The sequence below is a fragment of the Crotalus tigris genome, unplaced genomic scaffold, assembly GCF_016545835.1.
Source record: "Crotalus tigris isolate CLP2741 ecotype Arizona unplaced genomic scaffold, ASM1654583v1 scf7180000018544.1747854, whole genome shotgun sequence".
Lineage (NCBI taxonomy): Eukaryota > Metazoa > Chordata > Lepidosauria > Squamata > Viperidae > Crotalus > Crotalus tigris.
This window is the reverse complement of record NW_024097068.1, coordinates 1032073-1052809: the sequence shown is the minus strand read 5'-3', so window position 1 is coordinate 1052809 and position 20737 is coordinate 1032073. Positions and strand designations below refer to the sequence as shown.

At 39.5% G+C, this 20737-nt stretch overlaps 1 long non-coding RNA gene across 1 annotated transcript in view; it reads right to left on the bottom strand.

Annotated features, from left to right (window-relative positions):
- Nucleotides 1–10413: 10413 nt before the first annotated feature.
- LOC120312803 overlaps nucleotides 10414–20737 on the bottom strand; it is a 66019-nt gene continuing 55695 nt past the window's right edge. The window contains exon 6 of the long non-coding RNA XR_005557968.1: nucleotides 10414–12089. This is a non-coding gene — a long non-coding RNA (uncharacterized LOC120312803). The remainder of the gene's footprint in view (nucleotides 12090–20737) is intronic.

Sequence of the window (20737 nt, the reverse complement as noted above, 5' to 3'; positions counted from 1 at the left end):
TTGCCCAGGCATTCAGTAGACAGACTGACAGATTGGCTTTTCTTTAACTAGAGGATACTAGACTTAGATGGGCCCTTCAATTTCTATCCAACTTTTCCTTATTGTGAATCACCTTCCCTTTCTTCTCCACCTCTTGCTGTTTCTGCTGAGTTAAAGGCTGAGCCAAATTACTATAGTTTTCTCTGAATGTTATATACATTTCTGGTCTAGACTGAATTAATAAAAGATGACTTGTAAAATGTAAGGCTGGTCTAGGGAGTAATGGGATATATGTTTGACATGACATGCATTTTAATGTAAAGATAATTTGTATCACCTAAACCTATATGCCACAAGTGAACAAATTAAGGCCCCAAGAACACCTGTGTGCCCTTAAGTCTTGGATGTAGTTCTCAAAACCTCAACAAATTTAAAGGGAGAGAAAGAAAAACCAGTGGAGAACAATCAGATTTAAATTTATTGCAATCAAACCAAAATTTGTTTTCATTTGATCTTTTCCACACATTTTGTAGGGAAACATGGTATGCCCCTAAAAACGAAATGTGGCCCCTTGATTTGAAAAACTTGTGTTCTGCTACAACTTCTGCTGTATATGAAAGCACACTTGCATATGTTTTCAGAATTTTGCAAAGCATCTCCATAAGTAAAAATATACTAAGATATATGCATTAAAGGAAAAAATATATAAGAAAATTGTTTGCAAAAAAATGTCAATGAATATAAAAGGGACCCAAAACAAGCTTAGAGTTGAGCAAATGAACTGAACAAAGCCTACACTGACAATTTTTCCATTCATTATATAAACTGCAGAAAGATGGTGCTTACCAAATTTAGCAGCCTTTTTTCTTATATACAGAAAAATAGCATCTCAAATGTTAGCTTCCTTTCACAATTTAATCAAGCAGAATAATTTGAGTTTATATATATGTATGTACTTGTTTGAATTAAAACTGGTTCTTCCATTTGTTCAATCTCTTTATAACTTAGCCTCTGTGTTGTAAAAGATTATCTTAGCAAAACAACTGTAACATGTTGTAAGCTACAACATGTATGAACTGTTCATCAATGTGGTAGAGACATTAACTAGCCTGTATCAAATATGAGATTCAGAGTCAAAACCAAAAATACAAAGAAACTCCTTGCTATCAAGAAACAGTTAGAACAGGAGACCTACCAGTAGTTTGAGGAAGGGAAGCAAAGCACCCTGCCTATGTAGAAATTTTGAAAATAAAATGCCAGTAACTATTTTAAGGCGTGAAAACATATTTCCAAGTTAGTAAAGTTTTCCTGTTGTAATAAAATGCGTTTTTTTCAAAAGGACTGGAATACAGCAAGGAGGAAAATGTGGAAGGATTCTTTAAAATAAATATATATAAGTTTCTTTTAAACTATACCCAATTTAGTGGGCTCAGAACAACTAAATTACTAACACAGGTCCCTACACAACACACACAAACACTTATAGTGTTACTCATTACTATCTCCACTCTTCCCCACTACTACTCTTTCTGCTATTCTTACTCTTTGAGAGGACTGCTAAAGAAAAATACCCCTTTCACCCCTCCCTCCCTTTCTTTCTTTCTTTCTTTCTTTCTTTCTTTCTTTCTTTCTTTCTTTCTTTCTTTCTGGCTGCTTTACTTCCCTCCACGCCCTTTTCCCTCTTCTCTTTCCCGTGAGACTACTCTTCGCTGCTTCGCAGCACAGCATTTATAGTCTATCTCACCACCTGATGCTGGGGGAGGGCTTAAAAAGCAGAAAGCAGCACAGGTGTCAACAACTTTCTAGGCAGCCTGCTCTCTCACAGAGTCACATCATGAAAGATCAGTTGAGACAGAGAGGCCATAAAATCAAATAACCATGTGCTAAGTAATAGACTAAGTCTAGAATAATAATCAGGAATGAACAAAGGAGCAAGAACTTCAACAATTGTTCTATTACTTTTCATTCCTGGCTTAATTCAGTTTTTTGCTGAATCACAAGTTGCAGCCAATGTAATTTATGCAATTCTTTGATATTTTAGTAACAAGCAGCATCCAGCAAATTAGAGATGATCATGATCCAGCCAATGTACTGGACCTCTGTGAACCTGAACACAATTATATTAAGCCATAATGTAACAAACCATGTTATGTGAACATAGCCACTTTATGAATCCAGATTGGGGTTTTGTTGTGTTCTTTAAAGCCAGACTATCTTTCACTTTAAAATTTTGATTAGGATAAAATGTAGTTTTATCTCTAATTACTAATGCAGAAAGAATGATGTTAATTTTCTTAGCCAATATTATTTAAAACAAAAACAAAAATAAAGGCTGAAGTTGCATTTTATGCTACAAAGGCACCAATAATGAGATTATGCTCCACGATTATCCAAAAGTTATTAAGTGACAAAATTAATATGCCAACTAAAATGCACTGTTGCTAAAATGCCAGTCAGAGACACCCATTTAAAGTCCCCGGTCAATCACAGGGTTCACAAAGTGACTTCAAGCTATTTTTACTTCTCAGTTCAATCACAAGGCTGTTTTGCCGATAAGGTTATGGAAAAATTGCTCAAAAATATAGTACAACTTTCAACTCCCAGAGATAAAGTGGAATATAAACATCATAAGCAAAGACATCTGAGTTCAGCATTACACTGAAAAGGAATTGTATATGTAATAAAAAAATCAGTAGCAATAGAGGATTAGAATCTATTTTTCTGGATTTCAAATATTTCATAATTTAATTTTGAAATTTGACTTTTGAGAGACACTTAAGATCTAATGATTGAATTAATTTTTAGGAATTGTATATAAATACCCTGTAAATTCAAAAGTTCTAAATTGCCTTTGCTAGCACTTCTAAAAGTCTGAAATGCAGCAAGGCTAAGCGTGGTATATAAAAAGCATTTTTACTCATATTCACTTAACCTCATTGAGTTAAACAGAATTTGTTCCCAAGGTAAATGAGTTTAGGACTGCAGTTACAGAGATCTGCTGGTAGATTTCTGCCTCTTGTGTTATTTGCTTTTATGTTCTCAACATCTCATAGAAACTTTGCTAAACCTTTTCATTTAATAAACGTCTGCATGAAGATGTTACCTAGTTGCATAATAAAACATCTGCAAGCAAAACACTAAGCTCAGAGAGCACCAAGGACTCCATAGTTTATATAGCATCACCCAACCCTTGCTGGGGTTATTATCAGCTTTAATGCCAAATCAGCAGAGGAATATGGTATTGTGGATAGCCTCAGTGGTGGGATACAGCCAGTTCATACCACTTCGGCAGAACTGGTAGCTAATTTGTTGCTGCCCAGGCCCAGAATTGACTTCTGGAACTGGCATTTACACAGAGAACTGGTTGTTCACTTATTTGAATCCCACCACTGGATAGCCTCAATGCTGCATTAGAGGATCATTACCAATGCAATCAAATACTGAAATAAAGGGAAAGGGAAAGGCATATTCTTCTAAGTCAGTGGACCAGTCGGCCATGGAAACAACTTCATATCTTTAATCTGTGTCGTCTTCCTCTGAACTAGATGATGCAGCAGCTTGACAGCTAAGCACATTTTCAGTACAGCAATGAAGTCCAATATTAAGTGTTAAGTCCTTGAAGCGATGGCGAAGGATGAAGACACATTTCTGCAGAACAACTCTTTATTGTGCTTTTAGTCAAAACTCCAACAATGAGCAAAGCACGCAGGCCTCCTTTTAAACGTCCAAAACCCCAGACACAATGGCAACATAGTCAAGCACTTTTCATGCCTTGCGCATGTGCGCAAGGCCAGTGCCACTCAGTCTGGTCCCAAGCAGCTTCTACAAAGCCCAGGACCCTTGCAATGTCCCGAGCCTGCATTTTCAGGCTCAGGATACAACACCCCTCCCCCCTTGCTTGGAACAATCCTTATACCATTCAATAAACTTCTTTGGGAAGAGTGTCATACTTCCTCACATTCAAGCATGGAAGGGAGTGCTTGAGGTTGCCTCCACCTACAAGTTCCTGTCCTTGTTTTGGCACATGAGGACACCCAAAATCATAAGTAAAACAAAATACATTATTAACTAACGATCTTAAGGATAGTACACCTTGCAGCTGGACACCAACTTCACAAAGTCTGAGAGATATTTGGGAGGGTCCTTTGTGACCTCCTCGGCCCTGCTGGTTCCTTTTCCTTGCCCACCAGGCTGGGTGATACAGGACATTGCTGCCCACTTGCCTCAGGAGACCCTGGTGTTGTTGCCTGACCTACCTGCTCGCCTGCCAGGCTCAGTAGATCAGGGCTTTGCTGCCCCAAGTACCTGGTTGACCTGCCCATCTGCTGGTTTGCTGTGCCCTCTGAGCTCAAACCAACATCCATTGGAGGGGTGGTAGTCCCCAGATCCACAATGGACCTTTCTTGGGAGCACTGTCCCTCAAACCCAAGGTCAGCAGACGGATAGTCAGGGGTGGCTACAGAGCCCCAGTATCCAGTGGACCCTAAGGTTATGCCTGAGGTGCCAGAATCAGGAGTAGCCTCTCTGTTTGCCCCCCTTACAGAGGACTTCCTTCTGGGAGCAATTGTGGAATTTGGCCTGCTCCCATGCTGTGTTGCCAGTTCTCTTGCAGGATGTGAGTTGTGTGAATACCCCTGGTCAGTCTCCCTGTCTGGAGTGCTACTAGTTATGGGTGAATAATGTGGATACCCCCGGTGTAACTCCCTGGCCGGAGTAAGTATGGGTGTGTGGGGTGACCTCCTGCCCAATGACTTCCTGTTAGGAGCACTTGCGGAACCTTGAGATGGGGGATCAATGACCTCCTCAGCGGCCAGTAATGGCTGCTGACATCGAACCTCAGAATACACTCTATAGCCTTCCTCCTCCCCCCCCCCAGTGCAGAGCCAGGAGTGGAAGGGTGTAAATCCAGTCTCACACACAGCTGATCTATGTGTTGCCAAAGAACTCGGATATCTTCCAAGGACAATTCATAGGACAAAGGTCCAGAGACCTTGCAGACCACAGCTGGTACCCAGAGATGACCAGGCCCGTAGTTCCAAATCCACACTGGAGCACCCACTTGCAGGCTCCTCGGTGCCCATGGATGTGACACCTGAGATGCCACCCAGTATGGATGCAGTGTGTCCAGCTTAGTGATAAGCCGGCGACCCCAGCGAAGTTCATCAGGGCTCTTCCTGGTGGTTGTGCAAGGTGTGGTGCGATATGCAAGAAGAAAGTCTGCTAACCTGGGATGCCAGTCCCCGTAAGTCAGTTTCTTGAGGGCCTCCTTGGTGGTACACACCATATACTCAGCCATTCTGTTGGTGAATGGGTAGAAGGAGCCGAAGTTGCATGGCAGATCAGGTTGGCCTGAAGAAAAGCCTGGAACTCAGAAGAGGTAAATTGAGGACCGTTATCCAAAACCAGAACATCTGGAAGGCCATGAGCTGTAAAAATACCTCTCAGCACCTGGATAGTCTTGGCAGTAGTAGTAGAGATCACAGGAACAACCTCTAGCCACTTGGAATGGCTATAAATAACAACCAGGAAGAATTGCCCCTGAAAGGGCCCAGTGTAATCTATATGTACCCTGGACCATGGGGTTTGAGTTTCCTCCCACCTATGAACTTGGGCCTGAGGCATTTCAGGCTGGGACTGTTGGCACACATGGCACCCATGCACCTGGGCCTCGATGGGTTTATCAAGGCCAGGCCACCACAAATAGCTGCACACAAGTGCTTTCATCCTGACTCTCCCAGGATGTCCCTTATGCAGAGAGATTAAGATTCTAGACCTCAATGAGGCTGGGATTACTACCCTACTGCCCCATAACAAGCATCCCTTGAAAGTGGACAACTCATGCCTCTTTTGCCAGAAACTGTGGAACTCAGTATCAGGGCACGTGTCAGGCCAACCTGACAATACCCACGTCAACACGCGAGTAAATGTGTGATCAGTGGTAGTTTCTGCAGCATTGAGGGGAGACTCAGGTAGCTCTTGAATGGATAGAATGTGAACAGCTGGAGCAGGATCAGGCTCCAGAGTTGGCAGGGGTAATCTACTCAGGACATCTGTATGATCCATTTCCTTTCCAAGTTTGTGAATCAATGTGTAGTCATATGCTGACAGGAAAATGGACCATCTCAGTATACGGGGAGAAAGGATATGTGGGGTCTGTTTGGTCGTGGTAAATAACCCCAGCAATGGCTTATGGTCAGTGTAGATCGTGAAGTGGCGGCCGTATATGAAATCATGAAACTTCCTAATGCCAGCCACAATAGCCAGCGCTTCCCTGTCAATCTGAGCGTAATTACGCTCTGCAGAAGACAGTGTTCTGGAATAATAAGCCACAGGGACCTGTGTCCCATCAGCCATCAGATGGCTAAGAACTGCTCCTACTCCATATGGAGAAGCATCGCAGGCAATGCAAACAGGTAGTTGCTCATTGAAATGAGCTAGTACAGCATTAGAAGTAAGCAAGGCTTTAAACTCATTGAAACTTTTTTCATGGACCTTAGTCCACTGCCAACAGACTTGTTTGTCTAAGAGCCTATGCAAGGGCTCAGCTATTGCAGCTTTATGTGGCAGAAATGCATGGTAGAAGTTTAAAAGCCCCAAAAAGGCTTGTAGTTCGCCCTTAGACTTAGGGCTTAGGGCCTGCTGAATGGCCTTTAATTTAGCTTTGGAAGGGTGAATGCCTTGAACATCTATCCTGAATCCCAAAAAGTCAGTAGAATTGACTCCTATCTTACACTTGTCCTTTTTTAACTTAAGATCTGCTCTTCTAAAACGAAGCAAGACAGCCCTTAATCTCTCTGCTAAGTTTTGAGATGATTCCCCTGCAATGAGGACATCATCAAAATATGGACAGACTCCAGGAATACCCCTCAATGTGTTCTCCATGACACTTTGGAATATGCCAGGGGCTACATTCACCCCAAATTGCAATCTCTTTACTTTAAAAGCTCCTCTATGGGTTACAGTTGTCTGAGCTTCAGCAGCTGCCCCATCAACAGGCAACTGTTGATAGGCCTGTGCCAGGTCAAGTTTCGCAAAAATGCGCCCCCCCTTTAGGGAAGCCAGAATGTGACTTACTACAGGTACTGGATAAGCATGTTGCTGCAGTGCCTTGTTTAGTGTGCACTTGTAATCTGCAGATATACGTATGTCCCCATTAGCCTTAAGAGGCATTGCTATAGGGATTTCCCAAGGACTAGAATCTACAGGTTCTAAGATGCCCTGCTGGAGCAATTTGTCCAGTTCAGCATCAATCTTGCCTTTGAGGGCAAAAGGTACCCTCCTAGACTTGACCCTAATGGGTGTTATGGAAGGATCTAATCGTAATAAAACTGGAGGCCCCTTATAGGATCCAAGCTCAGAACTAAACACATCTGCAAATTCCTTGCAGACTTCTGCAAGACTTAACATTTGCAAATGGTGCAGCTCATGATGTGGATTCCCAGGACCTCAAACCAATTGAGTCCAATAAGACTCGTACGTTCACCCCCAACAACCAACACATCTAAGGGACCCTCAAAATCCTTGTACTGTACCTTAAGGGTGGCCTCCCCCTTAACACACACCTTAGAATTCTGAAAGTCTGTGAGTTTCACGTTGGATGGCCTGAGTTTAACTCAAAGGCCACTGCTGCTACAAATCTTTCTGAATGTGTTGAGGGAAATTATGGAAAGAGCGGACCCAGTGTCCAATTCCATGGATAAAGGAACTCCATGCAACCTTACTTTAAGGGACAGTTTCTTCTTTAGGGGTTTATGTATGCCTGTCCTTAGAACACTTCTGTGTGTTGTGCAGAAACCCACCCTATTTTGGCTGGGGACCCTGGTACCTTTCAGATGCAATTCTTCACTAGGTTGTACCTTCTGACGACCCAAGCATACGGATGCGATGTGGCCTTGCCTGCCGCATACCCTGCAAATGGTGGAGTGGAACCAGCAGTCAGCTTGTTTGTGGCGTCCTCCACACCTGAAACATTGAAGGGCTGTTAAAGCCTTTTCTGTGCATTCCTTCTGTCTCTTTCCAGCTGCCTGGTAAAGCTTGTCCACCTCATCTTCAGGAACTTCTTCCGACTCTTCTCGCACGTTCTCCTGGTGGATGGCGACAGTCTCTGGAGAGCTTCTGGTGGGCCGCATATTCTTTACTGCCCCTCCTGCTGCTTCCTCTGCTGTAACCTCTCACAGAGCATCTTGGAAAGAGACATCTTCCTTAGAGAAGATCTTTTGCTGTAAGTCTCTGTTCCTCAAACCACATACAAAACGATCGCGCAGCCTTTCTTCCAAATCTTTAAACTCACACGGTCTGGCTGCTCGTCTCAAGGCCGCAATAATGTCCTTAGCAGATTCACCTGCCTTCTGATCCCTTTGTTCAAACATGTGCCTCCAAGCAATGATGGACAACTTGGGCTGGAAATGCTCTTTTAGAAGCTCTAGAAGGTGTTTCTAGAGAAGCAGGGCCCACTAGATTTTCTGCAATCTCCAAAGTGTCCGGTCCGCATACACACAACAAGGCGGCAGTCTTCAACCCATCTTATCGAATTTGGTTGACTCTGAAATAGTTCTCCACCCTCGCAACGTATGATTCCCATCTTTCTGGGTGTGAGATGTCGAACTCTGATAAGTGGCCGATCTTCGCCATTGTAGCTTGTGCTTCACCACTTGCTTCTTCGGGGAAAGGGTCTTTCAGCCAAACTCACCCTCCAGCGACACTGTACTGGCAGGATGGATGCTGACTTTAATGCCGTTTTCCCTCTTCAGGACTTCTTTGGGTGAGTCTTATAGCTTCCTTCTATTTATCTTGTGAAGAATCCCACCTTCGTCACCAGTGTTAAGTCCTTGAAGCGATGGCGAAGGATGAAGACACATTTCTGCAGAACAACTCTTTATTATGCTTTTAGTCAAAACTCCAACAACAAGCAAAGACACGCAGGCCTCCTTTTATACGTCCAAAACCCCAGACACAATGCAACATCAAGCACTTTTCACGCCTTGCGCATGCGTGCAAGGCCAGCGCCATTCAGTCTGGTCCCGGGCAGCTTCTGCAAAGCCCAGGACCCTTGCAACGTCCCAAGTCTGCATTTGCAGGCTCAAGACACAACATTAAGTATTTCCACAAAACAGATTTTGTTCCACAATCATATGGATAAAGGAGAAAAGATGGTGCCTGTTTAAGGTGAAATGGGTGATCAGCCTTTCAACACTAAACCTCTGATATAACTAAAGGTATCTTAGATTCAAACTAGCAGGGAAAAAGTGAGGGCAGAGTGATTTCCTTTTTGTGCTTTCTATTCCAGGTCTTATTTCTTTAATTTTCCTTCTTGGTATAAGGAATGGGAGAGAAGTAGCTGAAACCTACTAAGGACTAGCATTTCATGTTGGAGGAGGCATGGTTAAATACACATAGTCCTTGACTTATGACAATAATTGGGATCAGAATTTCCACTCATAAGCAAGGAAGTTGAATTTATGACCATGGTTGTTAAGTGAATTACTCCAGTTGTTAAGTGAATTGTGTGTTCTTTAAGTGAATCCAGCCTTGCCCTGTTGAGTTTGCTTATCAGAAGCTGGGCTGGGGAGGTTGCAAATGGCGACTACATGCTCTGGGTCACTCCATCTGTCATAAATACATGCCAATTACCAAGAGGTTGAATTTTGATCATGTGACCATGGGGATGCTTTTATGGTCATAACTGTGAGGACTAGTCCTAAGTACTTTTTTCAGTGCCCTTGTAACTTCAAATGGTCATAAACCAATGGTTGTAAGTTGAGGGCTAACTCTATTCAGAAAAATTTAAATCTAGTGGGCCTAAAACCAGCACAGAAACTTCTATACTCTCCTCTCTATATTTCTCCTAGCCAGGCTGCTTTTGAGAGGCTGACACTGGATCTTTCCAGCCAGGCAAAAAAGTAGTGTTTGGATCTATTTTGAAGACAATCTCTTGATTCATAGTAAAGGCCTGGAAGCCTCTATCTGGGGATAGGATAACAACCTTTATTGTCTCCTCATTATAACATTACTTTTATTGCCAACAGATTTAATTTTCAGTGATAAACCTAAATCTGCAGTTAACTATCAACTTGCTTGTAAGTATATCTAAATTGTGAATCACTGCAGTTGTTAAATTACTAACACAGTTGTCAAGTGAATCTGGCTTCCCCACTGACTTTGCTTCTCAGAAACTCACACAAGGGGATCCCATAATCCCAGGACACTGCAGCCGTCATAATACATACCAGTTGCCATGCATATGAATTTTGATCACATGACTATGGGATGCTGCAATGTTGAAAAACGATCGTAAGTCACTTTTTTCAGTGCTATTGTGACTTCAAACAGTCACTAAACAAATAGTTGTAAGTCGACTTACAACTATTTGTTTAGTGACTGTTTGAAGTCACAATAGCACTGAAAAAAGTGACTGTATAGAAAACAGGATATCAGGCAACCTCAGAGATGCTAGTTTTATATATACAGAGAAACATTTGTAACAAGAGTGCACATCTTCAATTGTCCCAAGGGCCACGCTAGGATTTGTGAGGTATTTTAAAGTTTGCAGTTCAAAAATGGGAGGCCTATGGCATGGAGGATGCTGATGAAGCGGTGCTTTAACCACCTTGCAATTCTTAAGCCTAGACTTTATAGGAAGAAGCACTATTCCAGATTTCTCTTTAATATAATTGTGCCCTAAGTTAAGTCAATACATACTGTATGTCTCATCTGTTGTGGGTGTGAGAACACAGTGGCGCTTCATTTTGCAATTAAGCTTATCTTCCTAATGCTAATAACACGCATCTCTATCTGCAAAATCTTTCCTTTACCCCTCCCTAATTGACTTCTCCTTTATCTTTATAATCACAATTGGTCTTTGCTTTCCTGTACTGATTCAAGTACATTAATTTTTGCTTTCTCACTGCTGCACTTTTCAAAAAGCATTTGCAAAGGAAACCAACAGCATCCTAGAGTAAACAGAAAGGGACCTTTTATTGGTGAGAGGTCCTTTTTAATGTAAACTATTTCCCCCCCTCAGGCATACTTTCTCCTCCTCAGTTCAGAGCTAATGATGGGGAAAGAAAAAGCCATTTATGATACTAATAAGAAAACTTTCCTTTGCAAGCTAGGCTTAGGGAGACAATAGACCACTCATATTTAATCTGCAGCATCAATTCTATCCCATGTTACCTAACTTTTCTGAACTTGATGGACAATCATTTCTAGCTTCTATGCAATCTGTGGAAGATGCTGCCCTGGAAAAGGGCACAGTTTTTAACAACCCTCTAGTGCCCCTGTTATAATTTTAAGATCTTGTCTTAGAGTGATGCAACTAATGTCCCATTCTAGTTGTATCATTCATTGAGTAGTCTAGAAATGTAAAGTTGAATGGAAAAACCACTGATCTGCTTATATAATATGTGTTGTTATAGTAGACAGCCCAGAAAGAGATCTGTGTTTCACTATGAAAATTTTCATATGAAACAACAGCAATATATCTAACTGTATGTTATGGACAAGCAAATATATTACAGTATAAATGTTTGTGAATTCTAATGCATTGAAGCTAATGGCATTAAGGCTGGTTACTGTTATTTTTTGTTACAATAGGTGAGGATATCTACCCCTCTGTGCCCTCTTTGTTCAGCTTTGTCCCAAATTAAAAGCTTTAGTACACTGCACACTCAGGACTTTGGAATTTTAAAATAAGGCCAAACTATTCACTCTCATCTCTTCAAGTTAAGATCCACTCCCACACTTTCTGTACAAGGATAGGCTTGCCAACTACATTGGAACAAACAACTATTAGGCCAGTTTGCAAGAACAGCAAATTCTGTATTTTGTCAAGTTTCAGCCTTAATTCAACAGATTCTTCCCTCCTATGGAAATGGCTAGTTATATTCCATCTTGATTTGATCCTGATTTGATATACTTCATCTCAATTCCTTGTATTCAAGAAGCTGATACTTATTTAAAAAGAAATTGGTAATTTCATCAGCCTTTCTGGCTGGTTCTCCAGTGGATGCGGAAACATAAGGAAGCCAAAATACTAACACTTTGCATAAAGCTATCACTATGGATCACAACAGCTTGCAGAAGAGTCTCTTGGCAGGTCCATCAATGGAATCCTAAAGAAGGCAGAGAAAATGAAAACAAACATTGCATGTCTCCCTGCATGCTGTTGCATTTGGAGTGGGAACTGCTTTTTCTGTTTCTTCTCTTAAAATTTGGATTAATTTGTATGATACATCCAGTGTTGCATAGATTTCTCAAGCGTGTCATGGAGTTAGGTAATGGCATAAACATGCCAGCCTGAAATCTGAACACAGATATGAACAACTCTTCTGACAGGCACTTTGCAAAATAGCTTACCCACACTAATGAACATTGTTCCATTCATTTCTTGTCAAAACCATTACCATGTACCATAGTGAATAAGCTGTTATAAAACAATCCATTAATAAAAAAATGTGTTAATCTGTTTCATAAGTAAATATAATTGATGTTAAAAAGACACATGAGTCAACAGAGCTAAGTTAATACTCAGATCAGGGAGGGGAAGCCACTGTGTTTGACTTACTTTTAAAAGGCTTTTACTGCTAATTATTTCAAACCAATGACAGACCAGTTGGAAAGGAAGGAAGGAAGGAAGGAAGGAAGGAAGGAAGGAAGGAAGGAAGGAAGGAAGGAAGGAAGGAAGGAAACTGTGTGTCTCTTTATAACTATGTAGTTGTTCTTTCACATCTGATGAATGGCATTAGAATCCACACCCATCTCTAACTAGATTTACAGTATTCCATAGCAGACAAACTTTTGTAATTGCATCACTATTTTAATAATTTAGTTAACCTGTATGATAAATCAAGTGGTGCTTTTTATGTGAATGGGGCAGAAGAACTCCATAGATGTAAATGCTTAGTTATTTGTGCACTTATCAGCCTATATTAAAATCCAATTGTTACAAAAATATTTTGATTTTTTTTTCCTGGCATATTTGAACAGGAATATACAAATAGCTTGAAAATCTATATGCCCTATCATGATTCTGGCTTTCTAAATTGCCCTTTTCTATGATTTGTAAAAAAATAAATAAAAAATCCATTCTAAATATGATGTCCCAAGATCAGTTACTGTATAATATTAATAATGGTTGGTTGATTTTATATACTGTTTTTGAGAAAAGGCAAAATCTTAAATGAACATCCAGTTGGAAATCATACAGCAGTGTCATCCACAAGACTAAAAAAAAAAAAAAAAATCAAGATAGTACAAATGACCCCACGAGCAAAGTCTTGCCCTGCATACAGTGGTAGGATTCAGCCATTTCGCACCACTTTGGCAGAACCGGTAGCTAATTTTTTGTTGCCCAGGTCCAGAATGGATTTCCGGAAGCAGTATCCACATAGAGAACTGGTTGTTCACATATTTCAGGGGTCTTCAAACTTGGCCCTTTAAGGACTTGTGGACAGAATTCCTCAGCCAGTGTGCCTGACAAATTTGAATCCCACCACTGCCTGCATAACACAACACATTTTAAAAAGGGTTTGTGATTTTGATCACATAGTTGTGGCTTCCCTCTTGTCTATTTCAACCTGAAAATCCCAGCATTTACTGACCATGACAGATCCTAACAATATGTCTTTTTTATATAAATATCAAATATTTTTTAAAAAACCCAACCAATATTCAAATATATTGAGCAAAGATGTATATTTTTTTTCAGTCCGAAAGATGCATTGGATGTTTGATTAGGGAGCTGGAAACCAAAACTAAGTTTTACTTGATTCCATTGAAATTTAACTTTAATATAAATTCATTTCACATGACTTATTTCTATGTATTGAATAACTGCCCTGTTTCATCACATTAAAAGTTATAAATCAGTGGTACCTTTTAATGAATGCTGTGAATTATGCACAAGTAGTTCAGTAGTGCAATCCATAGCATATGCATCCATAGTGCATAGAATATTAATACTCAAAGAGAGGGATTCCTTTAATCTGACTAGTTAATTAAACCAAAGTTTTCAGCTTTCACACTCTCTTCTCTAAGCATCATGTTTTATACCAGCTACACTTCCCAGTAAGTGTAAGGGTGTTCCAGATAATAGAAGGCATGATCATGAAATGGGTGCTAACGCATTCTTTCATTGTAGCCACTTTCAAATGAAAAACTAAGTTATGAACTTTAGACATCTCATGAAGTAAAAAGTAAAGGAATTCCTGCGGATTTTACTCTGCTAGTCATTGCTGAGTATAGGGGGCTATGCTCATCTCCGTTTCAAGGTCACTGAGTCAGCGCTGTCTGAAAATATTTCCATGGTCATGTGGTCAGCATGACATCACGGAGCAATGTTACCTTCCCACTGAGGTGGTACCTATTTATCTATTTGCATTTGCATGCTTTCAAACGGCTAGGTTGGCAGGTGGGCCAAGGATGGGAGCTCATCCCATTGCATGGCATTCAGATTTTGAACCTAAGCTGCTGGCTTTCCAGCCAATAAGCCCAGCATCTTAATTACTGAGCCACTGTGCTGCCCCATCTCATGAAGTAGCAGTGTATAAACTTAAATTAGCTTTATGTGTGATAGCAAGTAGACCTTTTGTGTGTAACACACCATATCAGATTTTCTGTTTGACAATGGGCAAATACAGTATTTAAATTGGATATTAGCCTTTGACTTATTTATACAATGAGAAACTCTTTCATATTGATAATGTGCGCTCTGTTGAAATAAAGCTTCTGCAGACCTGCATGAAGATTCAGAACACACACCAAAAAAATAAGGAGTAAGCATTTAACCCTGCCCTTTTAAGCATTTAACCTTGCCCCTTTAAAATCTAGAGAAGCATATTAAAATTTAGGGAGGTAACCCCTCCCTCTAGCACAGGTCTGTCCTAAAAACCCACCACCATTACTCATCCTCTTCAGTCAGCTTAATAACTTGAGGCAGACTCTCTTCTTTGAGCATCATGATAACCCCACCTGGGTGGAGCTTTGCCAAGCCTTCACCAGTCATAGTCTTGAGTAGGTATCCTCTTAGGCAAGAATGCCTTCCAACTGAGATTCAGAACTCTGTTCTTGCTACACCCATAGTCACCTACATCAATCAGCATCATCACAAACAAATCAAGATAACAAGACGAGTGAAGTTTTGTTTTTTCTATACCATTTGAAGAATTTCTTTGTTTTTACAAGAATTCCCTAGATAAACAACTATGACCAGACAATACAAAAATATAAAGATCCACAGTAAATAATTGGAAGTTAAAGAACAAAGCAGAGCAACAACTAGCAAACATAAATGTCAACATCTATTAACCCCAATTGTTTCTGGAAGAGAATGTGAATTTGAAAGGTTTGAAAGAGGGGTAAAAGAGGCCATGTGTGTTAAAACTGAACAGCCCTCCCTCAACAGAGGGGGAGGGATAAGAAACACCTATTTCCTGTCTACAACGCAGTCCTTTCAGCAGTTCCAAAAAGATTCCACATTCATTTGCGCTCTGATTCAGGTGACATTGGGGGCACAGATAAAATGGTCTCAATGACTCTCATAAAAAGTGCTAACGACCAGATGACTGCAAAGAACTCTGATCCTTCCACTCCCCCTCCATCCTTTCACAACTAAACCTTCCACCCCAGCCCCTACCATTGGGTCAGAACTGATAAAGCTTCTTGAATGAGAAGTGAAAAGTCTTCTTCCTCAAGGAAAAAAACATAGTTCAGCTGCTTTTTGAAAAAAACATGTTTGAGTCAACCATGACTGAAAATCTCCATAGACATTTAACTTTTGGAAGGCTATTCAAGAAAAGATTGATCTCTTGCCAGATCCCTCCAGCTTTATATAGGAGTCAGAAGGGTCATGGATGAAGACCACAGGTGGCAGGAAATCTACAACATTGTTCTAAACTGTGCTTAAACTTCTTTCTGGATAAATGATTTTCGGCTTTTTGGTTATACTAAACTTCCATGTCGGAAGCATGGTGAAAGGATCAATTGTGACATCACTATTGCCTGGGGGATGCTCAGTTGGGGTCTCCTTTCAAGTTCCTGTTGAGCCCACCAAAGTGGTACCTATTTATCTACTTGCATTTTCACACACTGCCAAACTGCTAGGTGGGCAGGAGCTGGAATGAATTATGGGAGCTCATCCTGTCACACAGCAGCACTTGGGCTTCAAACACAGGCTTGCAAATTGTCAATCCAGCATCCTAACAAATTGAGCCATCATCTTCCAGCTTTTTGATTGAAAAACACCTTTGAAATATTGAATACCCTGGACACAGGAAACAAATGGCTATCATGGGACAAAGTTTATGCCCCCCCCCCAAATGAGTATAGGGTAGATAGAAAAGACTCATTTATCAAAATATTTATGAAATTGATCATCATCGTCTCTTCCATTCCACAAAGATGTTTCTTATGAATCACTTTTAGCCTCCCTCCCCACCCTTGGGCAAGTTGAAATATTATAAATAAAATACTGGGCTAACTATCCTTTGTAAATGTTCTAACAATGGAATCAAATTGTGGTTAGAGATTCAACATATCCATTTCCTTTTTAAAAAAAGTGAAATAATAAAATCAGGTAGAGAAAGAACTGAATCAGGTACCTAGTTCCAAGTTTCCAATCTCTTTTCCATATGGCAGTTTCTTGCTTATACATCAGTTAAACAGAATCATGGATCACATTTGATTATATAGATTCTGTTGGGAATTTTGGATGAACAAATGAAGGTAGGGAGGAGGTGAAGTAATTCAATAATGCCACCCTCTCCTCCATAAATCTTTCACACATATATGAGAATAAATCTGCTTTGAACTTAGCATCATTTCCATTAAGATCATCCTTTCACCCCTGATAATATAAGTTCCTGCAGTTCCTATATCTGGTTTGGATGCAGATCTTTCCTTTGTCTATTCTAAGCATCATTTCCTAATACATACATTGCATGTTTGGCTACTTTGAGGCATTCATAGAAATTATGTTTATAAGTGGAACAATAAGTGGGTAGAAGAATTGTGTATATGGAGAGAGAGAGAGTACTATTGTTAGAAGGAAACTACTCTTGCTTTCTTTTCATCCTCTATTAAATTAATGCACTTGAAATAAAATAAAAAAATGAAAAACTAAATTTTCACCACTGTCTTTTACTTTTTGCAATCTTGTAATTTCTGGGTCATTTATGTTATAAAAAAGGGATATGTTGGCTGTCTGCATTCTAATTTTTATCCCTAGGGAACTATGTTCCCAGCAGAAGACATGGGAACAAGTTCTAGTTTGCACAAAGCTGGTATTTACAGGATTTTGATCCAGGAATATTTAGCCCTTTATTGACCTTGTTGTCTCTTTATAAAATTAGCAGGAGACAAGGGAGATATATGTACCACTATTGAATGCCTAATGAGCTTAGAATTATAACAGTTAATTTCAGCTGGCTCTCCCACTTTTTAACCTCACATGGTGACCCAGAAATTTTGAAAAGGTTTCAAAGTTTAATATCCTTTCAATTAAGTATTATGTTGAAAGCTCCTACTTAAAGATAGGATGTTTACCTATAGAAGCTACTGAGGGACAGTTTGAGTGTTCCAAGGTATTTCCCAGATAGTTGAACCAAGTTTTAATTTCTTAGCAAACACGCAGGCACTACCACACAATGAAAATCCATATGTTGCAGGAAATCAGATTCAACTGCCTATTGTGGAAATTCCAACATCCATTATGAGTTGAGATTACTATTCCCATTCAGTATGTTTAAGTTTTCCTTGTTTAAAATGAGCATTAAGTGTTATAATTCCTCAGATTTTGTCATATACTTCCATTTCTTTTCTGGAGAGCTCACTAATGCACAAGCTGGAACAAGATTCCCAGAATGCCCTCTGGCAAACAAAAAACCTCACCTACCAAGTTAGAAGATACCACAACTCATAAGAAAGCTTTATTCATAGCAGAAGTACCAACCATGGAAATAATCCAGATTTTATTATCTAATTCCAAGGTGCTTAGGGAAGATTTAAATATTTTTAATATTGTTTCAGGGTAGTAATTATTCAGAAAACACAGAACAGTTTCCTAGAAATACCTGAAATCACAGCTGATCTGGATTTAGAAAATAAGAGAAACAAATCGCAAGAACCATTGGGCTGATATTAATTTTTCAGGTCTCTTTGATAAGTATATTAACATGTTCTATAAGTTCTACAGACTTACAAGAATCACACTGTATGGGCAATTCAGAGTATTTAATTGTGATTAATTATCTTATATGAACTAACTTGATCTCATATTCTGCATTGATGTGTAAATGTAAAGAGGAGTTTTTTTTTCATATTCCAATGTAGTCCTTAGTTCAAAACACACAAAGAGAAATGCATTTGAAGCATTTTGAGGTGTGAGTGTGGAGGAATCTTTAGAAATACAGATTTTGAGAAAAAATACATTTTAAAAAGAAATAGGTAACTTCATATTCAAGTGCCAATTTTCATGTGGGCTTTAATCCTCCCCCCTCCCAGGATAATGGAGAAAAAATTAGAATGGGTGTATTAATGGTTACTGACAACGAACAGAATTGGATTAGAGTTGGATTTAAAACATGATTGTAAAAGCAGACACATCATCTGTTCATGTCAACATCTCCTGAAGCATCTCCTCTTTTTAATCATTTATGAAGCAGGTACAGCCATGTTGCACATAGTGCAATGAAAGGTTGAACGGGTTGCCTCGTTATGAAATGACAAAGCATCAAAAATCACAATAAATCATTGCAAAGTAGTGGTCCTTCAAAATGCATCTCCATAAATAAGCAAATGCTCATAAATCCATGTCTTCATTCTTTTAAAGAGGATGCCTTCTGAGACAAACTAAATTGAGCCCAAACAGAAAATTGTTTACAAGTATCCTCAATTTACGACCACAGCTGAGCACAACACTTCTGTTGTTAAGTGAAATATTTATTAAGGAATTTAATTTGCCCCATTTTGCAACTTTTCTTGCCACAGTTGCTAAGTGAATCACTGCAGTTGATAAGCTAGTGACATGGTTGTTAAGTGAATCCGGATTCCCCATTGAGTTTGCTAGTCAGAAGGTCACAGAAGAATATCATGTGACCCCAGGACACCGCGACCGTCATAAATATGAGTCAGTTCCCAAGCACCTGAATTTTGATCATGCGGCCATGGGGAATGCTGCAACAGTCATAAGGGTAAAAAATGGTCATAAGTCATTTTTTCAGTACCTTTGTAATTTGCAACAGTCACTAAATGAACAACCTGTATGCAGTTGTATATGTTGGCTAAAGCAAACAAAAAGAGAGAAACCAAAAGAGAAAGGATTTAGAAAACAGTCCCATCTTTGTTAACCTTGTTTAAAGAGCGAGTAAAGGGGAAAGTAGAGCTGAAGTAAGCAGTCTCTGGAATATGTGTAGGTTATATTAGCAAAACCACATCTGCATAGTTTAGACAGTTTAGGGAAGACTTATTAAATGAGATGTTTGCTTAGTATGAGATGCTTAGTAAGGAAAGGTAATCGATGAGGAAACTCTGGGTGTGATCACTGTGAGTTGTACACAAGATGAAAATACTTCTTTTATCAGTGTTTAAATCTTAGCAGTAGCAGCACAACCCAGGGAACAAAAGAGGGTTGGGACAGATGCTCTGTTTTTTCTCCTCTTCCTAAATTAGTTAACAGGCAATAGATTGATGCTGCTGAACCTGATTTAGCTGCTATAATTACAGTAAGCTGCATCTTACTCAAAAATTCTAATTGCAACATTTCAGGAAGGAACAAATCTGATTGGGGGAAAAAAATTCTGACGTTAGCCTTTTGATTTTGGGGGATGGACTGGACCAAACCACATGAATATGTAACAAATAAGAAGGAATGGTTGTGTACATTTCAGTTTTCTTACTTCTACAAATTTTCCTACTGTGTATTGGATTCATGTTCTTTTCTCCTCTGTGATATAAAATAAAACTGTGCACAAGCACACCCACCCACACACACACACCATTTAAATAAAAATCTACTGATTTAGTACAACTGTCTTACCCCAACCCCATGCATTTAACTACTATCATATTAATTTTTAAGCATTCAAAGAGAGTCTACTCATGGTCATAGTACATTTAGTCATAGTACATTCAAATACATCTTTTGAAATATTACAAACATTCAGATGTATGCAATAACTTTCAATTATGTCAGTTTATTGGAATACAGTGTAATTGCTTTTTATACTGCTGTATAGTAAGCACACTAAAGGAAGATCTGAAAAACTACTAGGTGCTCTATATCTGATAGTCATCCAGATTTTTTGCAACCCAAATGTGTTAATTATGGTAATATACATGTCCACTTGGACAACCTCCTCTACAGAATGGAGAGATGAACTATGAAAAAGATCTTGGTCCAAACTGGTACCTCATAATGAAAGATTAAATAAAACAGAAGCATCTGTTAAACTTGTTGATTTGGACAGGAACATTATCTGTATGAAAACAACATTAATATGATAAAGCAAAATATAATAAGCTATGGAATAAAATGTGTCAAAAGATGGTCAGTGAATTAAAGATGACAAGCACTGGTGCACCTTAGACTTCCCACCCTCTTCCCCACCTCTATGTTCAACACCAGTCGGCTAGGTTATAAAAATGGTTCAGTAATACCAGGTAAATATTTAAAAATTCAGCTAAATACTGAATTAATGAATGATACAAGTGGAAATTTAAATAGAACATGGTGCCAGTTGTACACAGGTTCTCAATGCAGGTTCCT